Source organism: Vulpes lagopus, chromosome 5 (genome assembly GCF_018345385.1).
Source record: "Vulpes lagopus strain Blue_001 chromosome 5, ASM1834538v1, whole genome shotgun sequence".
In the NCBI taxonomy this organism is placed as follows: domain Eukaryota; kingdom Metazoa; phylum Chordata; class Mammalia; order Carnivora; family Canidae; genus Vulpes; species Vulpes lagopus.
The window spans coordinates 54,508,246-54,529,693 of NC_054828.1; the positions used below are offsets into that span (position 1 = coordinate 54,508,246).

At 38.0% G+C, this 21,448-nt stretch overlaps 1 non-coding gene across 1 annotated transcript; it reads left to right on the forward strand.

Annotated features, from left to right (window-relative positions):
* The first annotated feature begins 6,372 nt into the window (after positions 1-6,372).
* On the forward strand, positions 6,373-6,479 carry LOC121492335. Its single transcript, XR_005988214.1, has one exon. It is a non-coding gene; the product is annotated as a U6 spliceosomal RNA (small nuclear RNA).
* Positions 6,480-21,448: the final 14,969 nt, after the last annotated feature.

A 21,448-nucleotide genomic window follows, 5' to 3' on the forward strand; every position in this document is an offset into this window, starting at 1 on the left:
CTGTGAGAAGCCTGCTTCTCCCTCTGCCTGTGTCTCTGACTCTTTCTCTCTCTGTCTCTCATGAATAGGTAAATAAATCTTTAAAAAATAAAATAAAATAAAATAAATAAAATAATAAATGACCTAAGATCCTGTATTATATGAACTGTATAATCAATTCATATAAAAAGAAACATTGAATTCTTCTTTAAGTCGTCTATTATGTTTTGTAAGTGCAATTACACATCTTAGGCAGATAAATATGATTCAAGAAGGAGATGATTTAGTTAAAAAATATTTTCAGAATATAAAAAGTATGTAAAACAATTGACTTTATTTTAAAAAGTTGTATTTCATGAATTTCATGACCTACCACCAGTAGATCAAGGCCAACCATTTGAGAAACATTAGCAATAAATAAAGGTTCATCAAGGATGGGCATGTTCACCAAAGGATGAGGATTTTGTAAACGTAGGACAAAAGGTACAGAGACATAAAGAAGAAATGAAACTCCTTCTACCCCAGCCCCCACCCTGCTCATGCTTGTGCTCTCTCATTCTCTCTCTCTCTCAAATAAATAAATAACATCTTTTTAAAATTTTGGCAATTTGTTTCAAGATCAGTAACCTAATAAAGTTATATCTGAGAATTCTCCCCAAAACTGTTTGACGTCTGAAAAAATAAATGGCACACAAAAGGTTCATCAATTAGTTTTTTTTACGAATATGAGATTTTTCAGATGTTTCCAAACACAGAATGTATTTTTTAATCTCAATTATACTTCAGTTAAATTTGAATAATAGCTTAAATAATTACTGTAAAAAAACCTAATATAACATTTAAAGGCATTCAAAGTAGAAGACTGATAATGTATAAGAGAAAATGAAAATAAAAAATGAAAATAAATTAGAAATTGTTTCTAAAACATTGATTTCTCAACCAAAAACTGGTAATAAAAAGTTTGAGCTTTGAACCAATAGAAGAGAAAGATAACTATGTGAGTTGATGAATGTGTTATTGAACATGGTGGTGGTAATCATGTCACAAAGTATATTCACACCTAATCATGACATTGTACACTTTAATACATGCAATTTTATTTGTTAATTATGCCACAATAAAGTGTTTTAAAATGTGATATAAAATGTCAAGTCAAAGATTTCAAAATTATGGGATAACATTTTTTTCATTGCCTTCAAATTATTTTAAAATCTGGAAAGGAAAAGTATTTCCCTTAAGGAGTCTTGTGGGATGCCTGCATCACAACATCTATTGTTTCAGGTAAAATTCTGAGCTAACATTCAGAACGAGTTTTTAGATAAAATTTAAACAGATTGAATATCTTGATGTCACCAAATGTCAAGGGTTGTAATAATTTCAAAATTAAAGAGATTCATGAGGCACAAAAGAAATAGAAAGAGGTCTGGGCATTGAGAGCAGCTTGCTCTCTTTTCACACTATCGACTTATGTCTTGCCCAGAACGATGAATAAGGGCCCCCAGTGAGAGTCTCTAGGGTCATCTTGCATGGCAGGGAGGGGTTAAGTTTTGACATATCTCCATTTTATACCTCAGAGAGTTCTAAAACTTACCCTACCTCCTAAATCCATAGATCCTAACTATCAACTATAGGAATCTTTGGCCTGGGATATCTTGCTAAGAACATTCTGTAGGTTAGAACTTTTGCAAATATTATTAATCATCCACAGTTCCAGTTGGCGAAGATATGGAGAATATTAATGAGTAGTTTCTCTACTTTTCCTGAGTGTGGGCCCAAAGAAAGGGAACAAATGGGGTGTAGATCAGATGCTTTCATTCCTTCCTCAACAGACCCAGTTGATCAAATTAACAAAATTGAAAGAGGACCCATCATAGAATAATGTATTGTGGAGTTTGCTAAAATGAAGGCAAAAAAAGCAGCCAGCTCTAAATGTGTAACAAAACCTAGCTTACTAATAACCCTCTTAACTAGTCTCTGTTTTTTTATTTAGAAAATAAAAATAAGTAGATAGGCAGCCTAAAAAATAAATTGCGTACAGCTGAAGAAGAAAATAAAAATAGGAAAAAGATAAATACACATGGCTCTGGTAATCAACCAAAACACACTAAAAATAATAATAATGATGATGATAAGCAAAGACATTGACAATTTGACTGCTTTGACGAGTACATAGGATGCTAAGAACATTTTTAAAGAGAAAAGTGATGTGGAAAGAATTTCTTCTCTCCTCATAAACCAAGAAAAAATCTGCTTTTTATCTGTAAATCCCAGAAATCTGCGTAGGGGGAGTCAGTCAATCAGATCTGTTTGAAATTTGCTGAGTATTTTAGTATTACTTTTCCCAATTTTATCATTCTCATTCTCTTCAATGGTGGTATTAGAGGTTTTGTTTTGTTTTATTCTGTTTTTTTTTTTTTTTTTACATAACCAATTAAATGGAAATTTGTAACATTTGTGATTACAATCTTTTTTTTTTTTTGGTTACAGCTGTGAAATTCAGTCTTCCTGTGATTATTTGTTTTTTGACCTTAGCAACTACACAGCTAAGCAGTTAAAGACACTAAAGTTCTGTTAACTTATTTTCTGTTTATCCTAAAAGGACATGCTTTAAATTCTGTTTTATCTTTTTAACTTCAGTGACATAAAATTTGATGAACGTATGTTTCACTGTTGGGAGAGTAAAATTCTAGTGTCGTGTTGATGATAATTTTCATAATTATGTCGATTTATGCCTTGATTTTCATGTATTACAAAATTGGCTTTCAAGTAAAGATAAGAATAAAGAGTACACAAAAAATAGTGTATGCTCTTGACAAATATATTTTTGAGGTATATTTAGTTATGTTTATATTTGAGTCTTTATTGATTTCTAAAGAGATGTGCAGATTTTTCTTCTTATAAGGACTATTATTTGTAATAAAAGAATCTTTCCTTCTGTATAGTATGGAAAATAAAAATTTCTATGTTCATAAGACCTTTCAGATTACCTGTCTTAACTCATGATAAAAATGGAGATTTTTTAGTTCTATTGTATAGTAGGTGCTGCACTTTTTCATTTACCATGTCTTTTTACAGCACCAAAATTTTCCAAATTTGAATATTGCTTGGGTTTTTCTTACAAGAAAATAATCATAGACGTCTTTGATATTAAAAACATTTTACTAAGATGATTGTTCTGTAAATTACATGTCAAGTTAGAACTCTGTGGTTATATATCTTTTACGGTTCTAAAAATAAGGAAAAACACAAAATATTTTAAGTATGAAAGAACAAATTAACAAGAATAATAAAAAGTGTAATTATATTGTTTTCCTAAAATCACCAGTTAAGTTCTGTATTTATTTTGCTCTTTTATTTTGACTTCAGGGTGTTATATGTAACTGATGAATCACAGAATTTTGAATCACAAAATTCTACTCCTGAAACCAATACATCACTAAAAGTTAACTAACCTGAACCATCTATATCTATCTATCTATCTATCTATCTATCTATCTATCTATCATCTATCATGGATGATATATATAATATACTAATATATATATATATATATAGTGGATGGTATATAACATGGTATTAATATTAAATATTTGTGGTTAGCTTGGCATAATCAGATCACACAACCAAAGAATAACCACAAATATGAATGTTAATTATGTGCCATCGACTTGTTATTAACATTCTTATTAATATAAAGATATCTTTAGTAGTGTGTAGCATTCTGAAAATATGACATGCACATTATATATAATCATTACTATAAATGGAAAAGATAAAAATATTTTCAGAAGTTTTGGCTGGAAAATATTATATCTCGAATCAATGTACTTAAGACTTTAGCATTATTCTATATTTTATTGTATGGATTCTTTCCACTTAGGAATGCCTAAGTGACTCAGGTCACTCAAATCTGACTCAAATCTCCTTTTCCTTCATTAAAACTTCTGAAAAACATTGTTTATACAGCACATTATAATGTTGTTTGGTTACAGAAGAGTCCACTGTAATTAAATATGCTAGATGTACTCTTGAATTGTTATCATAATGAAAGATGATAAAGTATGCCATTTTTCTTTTTTTTTGTAGATGACATGTAAATCTAAGTTAAAGGAAACTTACACACTGTGATGCTTCAATAATACTTGAAAAAAGAATGTTTAAATATAAAAACATGTAAGGGCAATTAAATATGCTTCATAAGAATAAAAAATGTTTTACCATTTTTATTTTTTAAATATTTACATTTTCAATCAGCCTTTACAATATTCAGCACTTTAGAATGCTAGAATTTTCCTTTCTCCATAAATGTCCTATATATTCTCCCATGAAATCTGTTCTAAAAGGGGCATCCTGCTAGATGATGCCTTGATATTGATGCTTGAACCGACATAAGAATGCTTGGGGATGTTCTGATGTAGTGAGATTGCAGTATATAATATGTTAGGAACTAAATATATGCAAAATAACAAATGAGATGTGTCAGTGTTGTTTTTGGATTTGATTAGCATTATTTTGAGGTTGTAGTCTAGTATTGCATGAGTTCAAATGATTCCAGGTTGGAATTTCAGTTATACCACTTAGAAACACTGTGGCTTTGAGGAATTTCCTTAATCAATTGGAATTTCAATTTCTTTACATGTAAAATGTTATGGCAATACTTACTTAACATGATTATTTTGAAAATTAAAATGGTTAACAATTATATTATATTTAACACAGAGTTCTACATGACCCAGAGCCTGGCATTCATTAAAAGAATGTGATTGTTATTATTAGAAACAGAATTTGTGTTTGGTCTCCTGAGACAAATTAGCATCCAGTCTTTTCTTTGCTTAATGGGAAAGGGTAGATCAAAGAGGGGAAGAAAAGACCTGCTTTATCACATTTACAGCATTTATACAAAAAGTTTTGTGTAGTTAGTTGTTTAGACCAAGGGAGTAATTTTTCCATGGAAACAAAGCTATAAATGGTAGCTGGTTCCTCAGACAAACCCACAGAACTCTATTTAGGCCATAATGTAGTTGAAATAATGTGTAATTATAATGGAAAATAGTGGGGAAATAATACTGTTGTAATACTACCGATTACACAAAACAGAATAATAGAATAAAAATTAGTTCTTTTTATTGAATTATTGGGCTGACTGAAAACATTTAATTAAAAAATGAAGGAATGATCATCCAAGACTCTAGAAATTGTGAGGGTCACTTTATAGTATTTTCAGAGGCTTTTGAGAATGATTGCACTACTCATTAAAACTAATCTGACTTCATTTTGTTTTCTTTTATCTTTCTTTTTTTCCACTTCAAATACAATGAAAAGATAATTAAGAGGAAGAAAAAAATGAATATAGAGAAACTATTCTCCTGATATTGGAAGAGAGAATGAGTTCAGGATAGGAGAGAGAGGAAGAGACAGGTTATTGGAGAAGAGAGTGGGAGTTTATTGAGAAGGGAAAGGAAGAGAGGATAAGGATGAATGGAAGGTACAAAGGAATAGTGGAAAAGGAAAGAGAGGGATGGAATTTGTTGAAGAGTTATATGCAGTGTGAGACATGGGAATTTTTTTTTTTAAAGAATTAATCCACAGTATAAAGATCTTATTACAATATGATTTAGCCTACAGCAAGCGTAAAATTTCATTACTATCTTAAAATTTCTTTTAAAAAGTCACAATAATTTTGTATTCTACAAGAGAAAAGATAAATGCAATGGAAATCATTGACTATTCTTAAATCCATCAAAGAACTGTGGTCATAGGACAAATTCCCACCCAGAAATCTGAAATATAGGAGAGTACCAAGAATCTTAGCCCATATCAGCTCACCAGGAGCAGAAACTCTTGAGTCATATACTGGTAGTAACACTTACTTGGTAATTATGATAAACTACTGGAGACAGAACAAGAAACTCTTGGAGGGCCCAGTTTTAGGGGTCCCTTTTAGTTTTGTGGGTTTGATGACAGGAACCTCATTGGATTCTCAATATGATAATCCTAGAATGGATCCTTATTAACTGGGAACAAGCATATTAGCCAACTATAGCCTTTTTAGCACTCCCATCTCATCTAGGATAAGAAAAACATAATCCTAAGAAATATTTCTGTCATAGGGCATACTTAGAGCTACAAGAGACTGAGAGTTAATCATAAGCTCATGGAACACTCTCTACCCCATACCTTACCACATCAACAGGCTCCAGTATAATAAGAAAGGATTATAATGGAAAGAGCTATGTGAGTGAAGTTCTTAGAGAAACCCACAAACAGGGAGAAAAATAATAATCCAAGGACACTGTAGTAAATGGGCCTCTGACACCTACAACTACAGCAAATATTAAACACAATCATGCTCCTATCTAGATTACCATTAAAACTCATGTTAAAGCCCATTTAGTGCTCGCTTCGGCAGCACATATACTAAAATTGGAACGATACAGAGAAGATTAGCATGGCCCCTGTGCAAGGATGACACGCAAATTCGTGAAGCGTTCCATATTTTTCTCTCATCTCCCTCGGGGCCGAGTTGCTGGAGGAGCACCCCGGATCTTCTCCGGATGTGGGCAAGGGCTCCGAGGGCCCCCAGTGCCTCCCGGTCCCTGACGGCGTGGCCAGCACTCAGATTGTTGTAAACTGTTGTTTTGTATGAGCGAAATTGTCTTTACTAAACGGATTTAATAGTTAAAAAAAAAAAAAGCCAATTTACCCCTGTTTTTGTTACCCAATACATTATGTCCAACTTTTGACTAAACAAAACAAAACAAGGCATACTGAAAGATAATAAAAAACAGTTTGAAAAGACAAAACAAACATCAGACCCAGATTCAGTTATGACCCAGATTTTGGAATCATCAATAGACAGGGAATTTAAAATAAATATAATTGATATGTTAAGGTATGTAAAGGAAAAAAAAAGCGAGCAATACAGATGAGCAATGTAACCAGAGAAAGGGGAATTCTAGGATAAAATTAAAAAGAAATCATTTGAGGGATGCCTGGGTGGCTCAGTGGTTGAGCATCTGCCTTTGGCTCAGGTCCCAGGGTCCTGGGATCAAGTTCCATATCAGGCTCCGTGAGAGGAGCCTGCTTCTCCCTCTGCCTGTGTCTCTGCCTCTCTCTCTGTGTCTTTTATGATAAAATAAAATCTTAAAAAAAAAAGAAATCATTAGAAATCAACAACACAAACAAAGTGAACAATGCCTTTGATGGTCTCATCAGTAGACTGGACACAATAGAGAAAGAATCTAAGATCTTGAAGCTGGAAGAATGGAAATTCTCCAAACTGAAGTCAAAAAGAAAAAGAATAATTTTTTTAAAAATTCAAGACCTGTGGAACAATAGTGAAGGGTGTGACATGCATACATTTTTGTAATTGGAATAATAGAAAGGAAAGAAAAAGAAATAGAGGAAGTATTTGAAGCAAAAATGATTCAGAATTTTCCAAAGTTAATGACAGACACCACAAAGTGCAAACATAGGAAGCTCAAAAAACAGCAAGCAGGGTAAATACCAAACAACAATCTATACCTGGGCATATCTCATCCAAATTTGGGAAAACCAAAACCAAACAAAATTGTGAAAGAAGTTATAGTAAAAACAAGATAAAAATGCCTTCTATAATGAAGAGTAAGGATAAGAATGACATCCAATTTCTCCTCATGAGCCATATAAACAAGAATAGAATGGATCGAAATATTCAAACTTTTGAGAGAAAAAAATCTATTATTCTGTATGCAGCAAAATTATTCCTCAAAAGTGAAGGAGTCAAAGACATTCTCAGACAAAAATTGAAGAAATTTATCACCAAGAGACCTAAAACATAAAAACAATTAAGTCATAAAAACAATGAAATCTGGCCAACGAAAGGACATGAGTGGGGCTAGAGTGTATGCTAAGTGAACTATATCAGTCAGAGAAAAACAAACACCATATGATTTCACTCCTATGCAGAAACAAAACAAACAAGGAAAGAGGATAAAAAGAGAGAGAGAGAGAGAGAGGCAAAGCAAGAAACAGATTCTTAACTGTAGAGAACAAACTGAAGGTTGCTGGAGTGGAAGGTGGTGAGGGTGGGTTAAATAGGTGATGGGGGTGGAAGTATGTATTTGGGACGAGCCAGATGTTGTATGTAAGTGTTCAGCCAGAATCTGGAACACCTGAAACTAATATTACACTGTAGGTTAACCAATTGGAATTCAAATAAATACCTGAAGAAAAAAACAAAACAAGAAGCAAACAAAGAAAACAAAGTAAAAAAAAAAAAAAAAACCCAGAGTATTTAAGCCAGTGTTGGTGAACAAATAGATACATGGAGATCGACAGAACTGCATCAAGAGCCCGCAAGTAAATGCAAACAAGTACAGCCAATGAGCCTTTGAGAAACAAACACAAGTCAATGAAGAAAGAACAGTTTTCCAACAAATGGTACTAGAAAAATTGGGCATCCATAGGCAAAAAATAAAAATAACTTTAAAAATTTTTAAAGTTGAATCTACATGAAGATCTTACACTTTTCATAAAATTATTTCGAGATTTATCCTAGACCCAGGTGTCAACAACACTATAACAGTTACTAGAAAATAACATAGGAAAAAAATATAGATGACCTTGGGTTTGGCAATGAATTATTTGTTTCAAAAAATATGTCGGGGCACCTGGGTGGCTCAGTGGTTGAGCGTCTGCCTTCGGCTCAGGGCATGATCCTCAGTTCCGGGATCGAGTCCTGCCCTCAGGCTCCTGGTCGGGAGCCTGCTTCTCCCTCTCCCTGTGTCTCTGTCTCTCTCTCTGCTTCTCTAGTGAATAAATAAATAAAATCTTTTAAAACATATGTCAACAAAAATCACAATCTATGAAAAAAAGGTTGATAACTTGAACTTTGTTAAAATGAAAACCATCCACTCTGCAAAATACACTCTTAGGAAAATGAAAAGACAACCCATAGGCTGGGAGAAAATATTTGCAATACCTATATCCGGCAAATAACTGGCATCTAACTTTTTTTTTTTTTAACTCCTGAAACTAAATTAAGAAAACAGCCCAATTAAAAATGGGCAAAATCAGGACATGTTGCCAAAGATGATGATATACAGCTGACAAACAGGCATATGAAAAGATGCTTGACATGAGTTTTCATCAGGGAATTGCTAAATAAAACAGTAAGACACCACTACACTCTAAAAATGGCTAAAATCTAAGATACTAAAAGTACCAAATGCTGATCAAGATGTGGAGAAATAGGTGGTACAGCCGCTTTGAAAGTCCATTTGGCCATTACTTACTGTAGGGGTTCAGGGAGGTCTGTGACCCCACAAAGATATGGGCATGGGATGCAATGACACTACAAGTTTTACATGTACATTTCTGGGAGTTATCATCCAGAAACAAACAGAGCAATGGGATTACTGGGGAATCGGGGATCTGTTTGTCTAAATGCTGTCTCCCAGTAACACGGTAGGCCATTCTGGGTCAGAGAACCTGGAAGGACGCTAGTGCCTTGAGCTGTCACAACCACAAGGCTCTATCTCATCCTTGACCGATGAACACCAGATTAGCTTTCACTCTAAGACCTTCCAAGCGTCCTCCCGCATTCCTATGTTGAAACCCTAGCCTCCAGTATGATGATATTTGGGAATGGGGCCTTTGGAAGGCATTTAGGTGTAGATAAGTCATGAAGGTAGGACCATCATCATGGGATTAGCCCCTTAGAAGCAAAAGTTCCAAAGAGTTTGTTTCCCTTCTCTTAGCCATTTGTGGAACCAGGAACAAGACAGGTCAGGAAGAGATCTCAATTGAACTGACTCACACCTTGATGTTGGACTTCCTCCTCTCCAGAATTTTGAGATAATAAATTTGTTATTTAAGCCACCCGGTTTACGGCATTCTGTTAGGGCACCCTGAGCTTCCTATGACGCATGGAATATGCAAAGCAGGCACGCTCTAAGTGGCTAAACGTTTGCTTGTTTAAGTTAAATGTATAGCTGGTGGACTTGTGAGGTAATGAGCCTCATCCCATGGTAAAGAAATTAAAACAACAACAACAACAACACACACACAAACCTTGGGGCCCATGTACAGAGACCATCTTTGGATCGTTCCTTTAACATTTGCAAAGCTACACACAGTCTTACCTTATGAACCAGCAATCACACTCCTCGGTATTTACATAATCGAGTGGAAAGCGTATGTCTGCACAAAAACTGACACCTGAATGTTTATAGTAGTGTTATTCATAATTGCCTGAAACTGTTGGCATGCAAGACGTCCTTCAATATTTGAGCGGATAAGCTGTGTTATGTACATGCAATGCAATATCGTTAAGCAGTAAAAGAAATGAGCCAGCAAAAGCCATAAAAAGACATAAGAAACATCAAAATGTGCATTGCTAACAAAAAGAACCCAGTCTGAAAAGACTGCACACTCTATGACTCTAATTATATGATATTCCAGAAAAGGCAAAACCATAGGGATATTAATGTTCCCGAATCCACACTGTTGTAAATAAATGGTTAAATGAACTAGCATGTAGGTGAAGAGAGACAAATCTGCATAGAGGAATTAAAAATAATTTATGTAGAAAGTCTACCCCAAGGAGAGGAATATAACTCACTCAAGTGTGGGTTGCCTGGTGACTGTCTTCCAAAGAGTGAAACATGGAAATGGGAGAGAGGAGAGGAAAATAACTCTCTATCAGAGACACTTGAGAAGCCCTCGATGGTATGAGTCAACAGTCTTGATTAACAGACCTATCAGGGTCACAAGTCAAATCACATTGATGAGATGATACGATGTGATGAGAATGACAATTACCTTTGTGTGATTGTCCCCCAAATCCATAACCCTAATCTAACCATTAGAAAAGCACCAGGCAAATTTTAGTAGAGGGACAATCTACAACATATCTTTCCATTTTTCCTTCAAACTGTCACAATTATCAAAACTAACAAGAGTCAGAGTAACTGTTGTAGCCAAAGAAACCGGAGACATGACAACTCAATATCCTTTGAAATCCTGCATGGCATCCTGGAGTGGAAAAAGATGTTGAGTAAAAACTAAGAAAATCTGAGTTAACTGTGGATGGTGAATTAACAGCAAGATTTCAACATCAGTTCATTAATTTTAAAAATATGTTATAGTAATGTAAGCTATTAATAGGGTAAACTGTGTTTGGGGGAGGGGGTCATGGTTTACGAGATCTCTATGTGCTCTATGCTCAGTGTTTCTGTAACCTAAAACTGTTAAAAAATATAAGGTCTATTATAAAAAAATGAATATATTTAGTAAAATATTTCTCATTAGAACTGATGATTTAATTTTTATTTTCATTTTTTTTTTAAATAACAGTCTGAAAATCAAGGTCCTGGGAAGACAATTAAAAGAAAAAAAAAAGGAAGAAAGAAAAGGCGTGGGGAAATTGTTGACATGCACATCCCCTATTCCCCCAGGGAGGTGTAAACCTAAATTAATTAGCTTGCCTTTAGGGTACTTTGTTGCGGATATTTTCATTGCCTTGAGGGTGTGTTAAGGATGGGAAATCACTGGGTGCAAAGTGTATCATTGCAGAATGGAAGCTCCGTGTAATGACTATGTTTCTAACTAATAAATAAGGAACTATCTCTATTAATGAAGAAAAAGTCAATCTTTAACAAACTTCATCGTCAGTGACTTCATCAGATGAGGAAACAATGGAGAAATACAGGATACATTATCCTCTCAGAGAGATGCAGATACCCGAATACGAAGTTTCAAAGATAGCAATGGCTCATTTGCTGTTGTACACACTCACGCACATGCACACACCTGCACACAGACACGCACACGTGCACACACCCTTCTTAGAATAGACTGTAGAACTTCTTAAATAGGGAAAGGAAAAGGGAAAATCTATAGGTCGGGCTCAGGGAAGAAAAGATATGTAAGCTAAATTCTAGAAGTTATATTTCATCCAATCAATTCCTTCATCGTTTCAAACATTTATTAAGTGGCTGCTACAAACCAACCTTATCTAAACCCTGGAGCTATAGTGACTAAAACAGACAAGGACTCTGCTTCAGGGATCTAATGACTCCCCTGGCAGATGACAGGTAGACCCCACTACTCAGATCAGTACATAAAAGTGGTTTAATTCAGCTAATACTAATACCACAGAGAACACAAAGCAGGTAATTGTGTGGATAGTGTTTGGATGAGGGTGTTTTAGATAAAGTGGTCGGGAGGAAATTTCTAAAAAGAAAAACAATTGAAATGTTAAGTCTGCATGATGGAGAGAAGTCATGCTTGTGAAGATTTTGAGGACGGGAATCCCAGGAAGAAATAGCAAATATATAAAATCTGTAAAGTCGGAGCTGGGCTTGCCAGTTCCAGGAGTAACGATACTGATGTGGTTAGAGTGTTGGGAACGCGGGCTCGAGGAACGTCTGCGTTGACAAACTCAATGAGGTGGCTGATTGCTAGGCCGTGGGAAAGTGTCATGGCTCGAAAGTGTCTAGATGCGTTCTTTATGAGAAAGGAAGCAATTAGGATCAATGGTAAATAAATGATAGGACTGGATCTAAATATTTAGAGAAATACACTGACTGCCATATGGTTACAGGCAGCACTGAAACACAAGTGGAGACGTGGTGACCAAATCACGTGACTGAAATTTTGTAGGTTACCGTGGTTGGTAGAATGTGATGGAATTGGGGTGAGCAAGAGGTGGTCAGGTGTTGGGTATATTCCTAAAACCAGACTCAACATAATTTGCCCAAGAATCAGGTAAGGCAGTACAAGGAAGACTCCGCCGATCCGTTTCAATCTCAGTTACTACAGGATCAGAAGTGACACCTGAGGAGGACAGGAGAAAAAAGGACATATTTCTTTTAGAGGCCGTTGACAAGAATTCTCTTTCGAACATTTCATATTTTAGATATTTATTAGACCAGACAGTTCAGAATCCGTTGCTTACTATTTTACTAACAGGCAGTAGGTCTTTTCAATTTGACTGTAATGCATTGAAGACAAGACCATTTGTTGGTCCTTTCCCAACATTTATGTTTCTGGTAACGAACAATAATTGGAACAAATATGTAATAGCTAAGGAATTCTAAATTTAAATCTCCAGCTGAACTTTCCCCCTAAACTATAGACAACATATTTTTCACTAATTACTGGACCTCCCTATTTGATGGTTAACAGGCATCTAAAATTTAATATTTAGAGATTGAGTCTTTGCTCTTCTCTCCCAAACCAACCTCCAGTAGTGTTCGCCATCTCACTACACGGCAACTCTATTCCCCCAATTGCTCAAGTCAGAATTTCAAGGCTTTGATGACTCTGCTTTTCCTTGCATTCATTCCACTTGCAATCCATTAACAAATTCCATCAGTTTAGTAATGGTATAGACCCAGAGAGAGTCAGCATTTATTTGGGGTTTGTTTGCTCCTCCTTGCCCTTCCTACTATCTTCACTGATACACCCCAGCCCAACCTACATCACGGACGCCTTGATTTTTACTATAGTCCCATAAGTGGTCTTCCTGCTTCCCGATTGCATACAGTCGGCATATTCTCAACAGCAGTTAGAACAGCCTGTTAAGATGTAAGGTGGGTGCAGTTGCTTCTCTGTTGATTCAGGGGCTTTTCTTCTGAGTCAGAACTGACGTCGAAGTCTCTACAGTGACTTGCAAAACCTTTATGGGGGGACGCTGTTATCCTTCTTTGCTAACTTCCGTCTCTCTTTTCTACTCACTTTGCTTCAGATACTTGGACCCTGTTTTTGTGTTTTTGTTTTTGTTTTTTTAAGATACTTGGACCTTGGGTAGATCTTACTAGTTAGTCTCCTTTAGCCTTTGCTCTTCTCTTGTAACTCGGCTGTTTCTCTGTAGGTATCTCATGGCCTGCCAATTCATCAGCTTCATTTCTTCATTCAAATATCAGTGAATCTTTTTCTGGCAAATTCTGTATAAAACTCTATAAAAACCATGACACATCACTGAGAATTTCTATATTTCTAAATTACAGAGGAACTCTCTACATATCTAAATTTCTAAATAATTTCTAAATTATCTCTTAAAATTTATTTTACTTAGCTTTGCCATTTTCCAAAATAATTCATATTTATCTTCTGTTTCTTTGTTTACTATCATTAGGAGGATAGCCCTGGAAGAGTTACGATATATCCATTGTTCCTAGCAGATTCCCTGGCACATAGCCACCATTCAATAATTATCTGTTGAATTGAAAGGATAAATACGTCATCAAAGATAATTTGCTGAATTAATTTAAAACAGGCTAAACACGGGACCCCTGGTGTCTCAGTCAGTTGAGTGTCTGACTCTTGATTTCGGCTCAGGTCATGACCTTAGGGTCGTGAGGTCGAGCCTCGTCTCAGGCTCCGTGCTCAGCAGAGAGTCTGCTAGAGATTCTCTGTCTCCCTCTCCCTCTGCCTCTCCCAGCCCAACACACACTGTCTCTCTTAAAAACAAACAAAAACAGACTAAATCTGATGTCCCGATGTTTGTCTCAGTTAATGTGACCCATTAAATGCTGGCACTAATGTTGTCAGTGTAGCCGAATTAGCTCATGTAAATTATGTAAATTGTCTGTTTAGAATAAAAATTTTGTTTAAAAAGCAAATCGGCTCAAATTCCAAAATGATGAGTAGTATTTTGGGGGGATTGTTGTTTTCTAAACTGAGATAGATTGGAGATAGATCAAATACTGAGATAGATCATGGCAGGTGAACGAATTAGTGTGGAGAAGCTACAGGAGATGCGCTCCGGTATTTCTCTATCACTGACGCCAACACAGAAATATCAGCTTTTCTTGTTTCCTTTCTTTTCTAGTTCACCTGATTTGCTGAATTTTCTGCATGTATGATGCCTTCTTGCCCATGTGGAAAGCTGACTTCCTGCTAGAAAACCTCCACTACTCAGAAGCCATTTTTTTCCTTTCTGTGGAGCCACTTGGCCTTTTTCTCCATATTCAGACTCTTCCTCTGCTGAATTTCACAGGACCTGCCTCATGGTCCTTCAGTACGATTCTCTTCACCACCCATTTCATAATATGTGCTACTTCAATTGAATCTTCATAAGGCCACTGAACTCTAGGAAAAGTTTCTTTTTTTTTCTCTTTTACATATAAAATATTGCGTTTGCTGATCGTAAACGAGCCAGCTCAGCAGACTGCCCCCACGAGTTGTCCCTGACGCCCTCACCACGATGCCCGCCTTGGACGCTTCCTTACCTGTCTCCCCAGTGCAGTCCAGTAGCTCAGCTCTAACATCTCTCTTATTATATTGCAAGGATTTGTTTTTGTTTCTCACATCCCAGATATGTAGAGAAATCTTGGAAGGAATAACTTAAGTCATTTTCACCTTTGCACTGTCATCTGGCAGTGAGTGCACCAAAAAAGAAAATGTTTTTATATCAGCTGCTTTCAACTAATTTAAAAAAAAAATGAAAACAAAAAAAATCAGCAAAGATTGCTAATGGAAGGAAAGAAGAAAGAAAGAAAAAGAAGGGAGGGAGGGAGGGAGGGAGGGGGTGGTGCTTGGGTGGCCCAGGTGGTTATGAGTCTGATCTCAGCTCCTCTTGGGTCCTGGGACCGAGTCCAGCATTGGGCTCCCTGCTTGGGGAGTCTCCTCGTCCCTCTCCCTATTCCTCTGCCTCTCCTCCCGTTCCTGGGCATGAGTGTGCACTCTTCCTCTCTCTCAAATACATAAAATCTTTTTAAAAACTACAATCAAGGAGAAAATAACAATGTATTCAAGCTTCCTTAATTTCAAATATGGTGTTTGCAATATGAAATATATGTGTATATGAACATATTCTGTAGGGATACAAAATAAAGTAATATGGTTACTTGTAGAAAACAAAAAATCAACTCCATGATGAGAGTGAAACAAAGATAAATGAATGTAGCTTATCCGTCATCTTGAACTGAATCAAAACACTGTCCCTTAATATATTTTGTATTCATAGAAGGGACTAGGAGGGGTTTTTTTCTCTTAAATGCAGACATTATTAAATTTCTATTTTACAACTCAAGTGGAGACATTGGGTGCCTAAATTGGCAAATGTGGGACCCGGGGTTGTTTTTCTTCCAGAAATTTAGGCGGAAGCTGCATTGTTTTTCTTCATTTTGTTTTATTTAAATAATGACATCAACCTTCTACATCAAGTTTGGTTCAAAGCTTGACTTTGGGGGAAGAAAGCACACGGTCAAATATTTAAGGGGACCTAAGTCTGACCCACAGATCTCAGTGTCCTATGATTTCCTATCACCTTCAATGGGACTCGACACTTTGCATCTACACCACCGGCTCCACCGACAGGGCCTCCGGCTGCTTCTGAGGCTGGCTGCCCGTGCTCCTGGGTCGTCAGCACAGGGCCAGCCGCTGGGGACCTGGACGTCTGGCCAGCTGCCCACTGGGATCTGCCCACAGGCCGAGCTTGCTTCTCTGTCGGAGAAATTGGAAAGGCTCTTACAGGTGCTGGGACGCTCAGGGGCCAGGGAGTAAGTGAGCACATTGTCCCTCAGCTCAGGCCATGCTCCAGGGGCCCTGTTGGAGACCTGACTTCAAGAAGGTTTCTGTCTAGTGTTCCTTTCTCCCTGTGGCTCCTGAACGCTTTTGTTCTCTCACCAAAGCGTCCCTATCCTGGGTTTTGCAGGTCTCGTATTTTATTCTAATTCAAGGTACGGACCCTTATTAGCAAGATGCCACCTCGCTGCATTTTTAATCTGTTTTGGAAGCATCCACTGGCCCGTGGCATCAGGAGGTGGGCTCTCCATCATTCCTTTGGGTGGCCTAAGGGGCGGCTCAGGTCGGGGAGGTGTCAGGGCGCTGTAGGCCTCTGTCTCAGCCCAGGCCAGGCCAGACTACATGCTGGGAACCACAGCTCGGTTTAATGTTTCATTTCCCTTCCTGATTAAGTTCTCTGGTGTGCAGAGGAAGCAAAGGGGACAGTTCCAGCGTGTTTATGCTCCAGGAATATTGTGACACGAAGGAAGCACCATATTGGGAGCCGGAAAATGTGCACAGTGTCCTTCCATCCATGTCTCCCTGGCTGGGTGGTTATCCTCTTCCTCTCGCTCGGGGCCTCGGGTGCCCTTCTGGTAAAGTAGACGATAACACCCATCTGTGCAAACTGGACCTGCTCTGGTTCATACGAGGATCCTTGTCGATCTGTGTTTCAGTTACAGTAAAGATACACAAGCTCACCAGACACTCACCGGCTCTCGCAATGGTCCCCATGCAGAGCGGTGACAGGCAGGCACTTTATTCAATGTTTACTCCCTACCCAGCATGAAGAAGGCACAGAGATAAGATATGGAGTGAAATAACCCATGTTCCTGACCTCCCTGAGATCCCTAAAGGAAGAAGGGCGATGCTCTAGGTGCGGTGATGGATTGGCCTGCTCCTCAAGCTTGAGCCTTCTCATCCATGAACACTTACTGGTTCTCTCTGTCAACAGCATCAAGCATCAATGAGGTTTTCCTGCTTCCTCGGATTGGCATGAAGTACCTCATCTAAGGATATGGAGATGTGGACAACTCTACTTGCACGTGCAGCTCAGGGAACCTCCGGCTCTCTCTTGCCCTCTGAGGGGCACCAAGGTTACAACAGCAAGAAGCTTTCCCTCCTAAGAGAACAAGTCTCCTTTTTTTCAAGTTTCGGAAGGACGCTATGGACGGGATTGGAAACTCTTCTTTATTCCTCTCAGATCTCTTTTGGGCAATTCTTTTCTTTGGGGAGGGTGCAGGTTCCAGGCCACTTTCCTGTCTAGGCGGCCTCATGAAGAGCTCCTGATGCTAACCAGGCGGTCCCCCCCCCCTACTGCAGATGTCCTCAGATTCCCTGAACCCTCCCCGGTGCACTGGCCCCACACCCACTGCTCGGATTCAGTACCACCTCCAAGGATGAAAAAGGCCAGGAAGCTTCTTGGGCTTCTGACTCCCTGCTGCTCTCCCCCAGGCATTTAAGCTGATTTTAGATCAGTGGAAAGAGCTGGTCGAACTGGTCCCTGCCCTCCCTCTGGTACTTCCTCTGAGAAACAAAATGTTTCCTTCCTCTTCCATATGCACTGACCCTTTTTGAATATGACGGGACTGCCATTATGGTCGACAGGATTATACAGATGCACCCCCCGCCCCAATGCTTGTCCCCTGTCCCCTGATTATCCAATCAAACAGTAGCCTAGATGCTGCTGTGAACAGGTATTGCTGGTTGAACTGAGGTGGCTGATTGGCTGACTATAAAATAGGGAGATTATTCTGGATTTTCCAGGTGGGCCCAGTGTATCCCATGAGCCTTGAGAAACAGAAGAGCAAGGCCCAAGGGTGAGAACAGGAGATGTTGGAAGCTTGAGACAAACCAGACTTGCTGTTTCTGGAAGGAGGCCTCTTGGAAAGCACAGGAGAGATGGGGACTATCTAGGAGCAAAGATTCCTTGTTGACAGCCAGAAAAGAAATGGGGATTTCAGCTCTACAATTATTTGGAACTGAATTTTACCTGAATAAGTCTGGATTTGGGTTATATCCAGAGCTTCCAGTAACCTTGCCAACATCTTGATTTTAGTCCTGTGAGAGCTATGACAGGTCTGACCCGCAGAGAATGTGAGGTAATACATTTGTGTTGTTTTATGCTGCTGAATGTGTGGCCATAATAGAAAACAAGAATCACGTCCTCCTCTTGGTCTAAGGTGCATTTGCCTTCCTGTCCCTGAGGGAAAATTATAGAAGAAATGCAGGAAGCTGGACCAGCAAAAGGAAAAGCAAATTGGTGGGAGGTGAAATAGTATTCTTCCTTTTGTACTTTTTAACTTTATATTAATGTGATGACTCTATAATTAGATTATAAAGCAGTTGATAGACATCAGACAAAGAGGAGGTTCTAAAATTGTGTGCACACGCCTGTGCATGAGAAAGAGGGAGAGAGATTTGGATCAATATTTCTTCATGTACTCTTATATGAAAATATTAATTGAATTTTGTAGAGCCAATCCAATATTCTTTGAATTGAATCTCATTCAAATTCTACGAATTAAGGGTGCCTGGGTGGCTGAGTAGGTTAAGGGTTCAAATCTTGATTTTGGCTCAGGTCGTGATCTTAGGGTGGTGAGATTGAGCCCCATATTGGGCTCCCCTCTCAGCAGGAGTCTGCTGAAGATTCTCTCTCCCTCCCTTTCCCCCTCCTTCTGCTCATATTCTCAAATACACAACTAAATCTTAAAAAAAAAAAAAAATCCATGAATTAAGTATCCTTTGTGTGTATTACACATAAGGAAACCGGCTTAGAACCTTTAAGTGGTCTGCCTAATGTCAATGAGATGAAATTCAGACTGTGCAAAATGGAGCAAACCCTAAGGGTATTAAATATGTAAAATTAGTGGAACCGCAAAAGTAGCCTGAGGTGACCAGCGCTTGGAGAAATCCCAAAAGGCAGCTTGGCTAAGTGCAGGAATACCAAGAGGTAGCCTGTATCTTACTCACTATGAGTCATGGTAAGAGTATGTGAATTTTCCATTGAGTAAGAGAACATCTTGTTTGCCATAAAATTTAAGTCATCTTATTATTTCAAAGTGAGGTCCCAACTTAGCAAAAGGCCCCTGTGACAAAAACAAATAAGAAAAACCCAACCTGTTAAGTAGACCACCATAGTAAGCACTCAACAGATGGTAAGCATGATCACACTGCAGTCACTCTATATCAGTGACCCATCTGAGGAGCATTTAAGCTTAAAAAAAGTCTGTGGAAAAATTGTAATAGGTGTGGGTGAGGAGTAGAGACAAGAGGGATAATTAAGATGGATCTCCTGTGTAGACCAAAATCTTGTGGTACCTTCCGTATAATCCCACATCGTCCTCCTAAGGGAGCCAGCATTTGAGTATCTGCCATAGAAAAGTAAATGAAAACTAGTGAGTAATCGCTGGAGAATGACTGGCATCCCACACAATAAGGAAAACAATTCCCGTGCCACTAATTACTTTCCATTTTTTTCTTTTTTCTTCTGTATCTTTCCAACTAGAGCAAGAAGTGCAAGAAGTGGTCTTTGGATAAGAGCAGATATTGTCTCCTCCCACACCACGTGGGTGGAAGGAGGACTTTGAATCAAATATGTAATTGAAGTTTAAAAATGATTGAAAATTTATGGGTTTAATGAAAAGCAATGAGAGTAATCAGCTTTACAGTGGGAAGGGGGATTTCAAAGACTGTAGCAAGTACTTAGAAAAAATAAAAATATTTTTTACTTTATTTTCAACTTATTGACCAAACTTATTTCATATTACATTATTTACATCATCAACTGTGTCTATACAGAAGTCTGTGAGTGTATATACATATGTATATATATATATATATACATATATATATATATATTCTTTTAATTAAGGCATGTCCTACTAGAATTTTCACAAGAAAAATTTCAGATTTGTTGAAATGCTCCTCAGATGAGCCATTAGGTTGGTATTTATACAATATAATTTTATGTATCATTAGTAAGACACTATCCTAAATTTTTTATATGTGTAATACTATACAAATTATCAAAATTGCCGAATAGCTTTGTGAGATAAGGAAACTGAGGCACAGAGAGCATAAATCTCTTGCACTTATCTCCAGATTATAAAATACCAGAGCTAGGATATGAACACTTCACGCTGATCACTGGGGCCTTTGTGCCAAAATTCCTGTTCATGGAAAAAGTACGAAAGGTTCAAGTCAGAAGTTTAAACTTCACTCCAAATTGTTGCTCAACAGCTAGGAGGACCAATCACAGTTAGTGAAAAACTCAACTTACTTTTCCAACATAGTACTTATTTTGACAAGCCCTTGTTCGTTGCCTTGACACATGCTAAACAAGTTAATATTATTAACTTGAAAACCATGCATTTCCAATAATTTCTTTGAGTTTTGCCTCTCCTTCCTTCCCCCTCCCCTCCACTCCATGACAGAGAAACATTACTGAGGTCCCAGGTCCGTGGTGTTGGGCAGGAGACTGCTCTGTGGTCAAAGAAAGAACTGGTGACAGGGCCTTATTTAACCTTGGTGCAAAAGTGGTTGGTGTGGCCACGTTTCTTCTTGTATCACTTGACTGTGCAGGGGTGCAGGCGGCATTAAAACTTGTGGCCGATCATCTCACAGTTGTACTTCTGGGTGAGCAGGAGGAGGCTCGGTGTTGCTGCCACCAAGCCAAGAGCATGGTGGGACCCTTTCTGAATAACTGTGGTCTGGAAGAGAGCGGCCATCCTCCAGCTGTTTGCCCCCTAAAAATCATCTGCTGCTGGTCAGGCAGGGTGCGCTCCTTGTCTTGGATACTGGCTTTGGTATTCTCAGTGACATCATTGGGCTTGACCTACGGGGTAGGGAGGACAGAGGTCTTGTCTGTCTCGTCTTCACAAAGATCTGCATATCTGAGTGGCCTCAAGTCCACCATCACCCACCCACTCTGACACCTTGTTCCTTTCCTTTCCTCTTCTTCTAGAATTCCTAC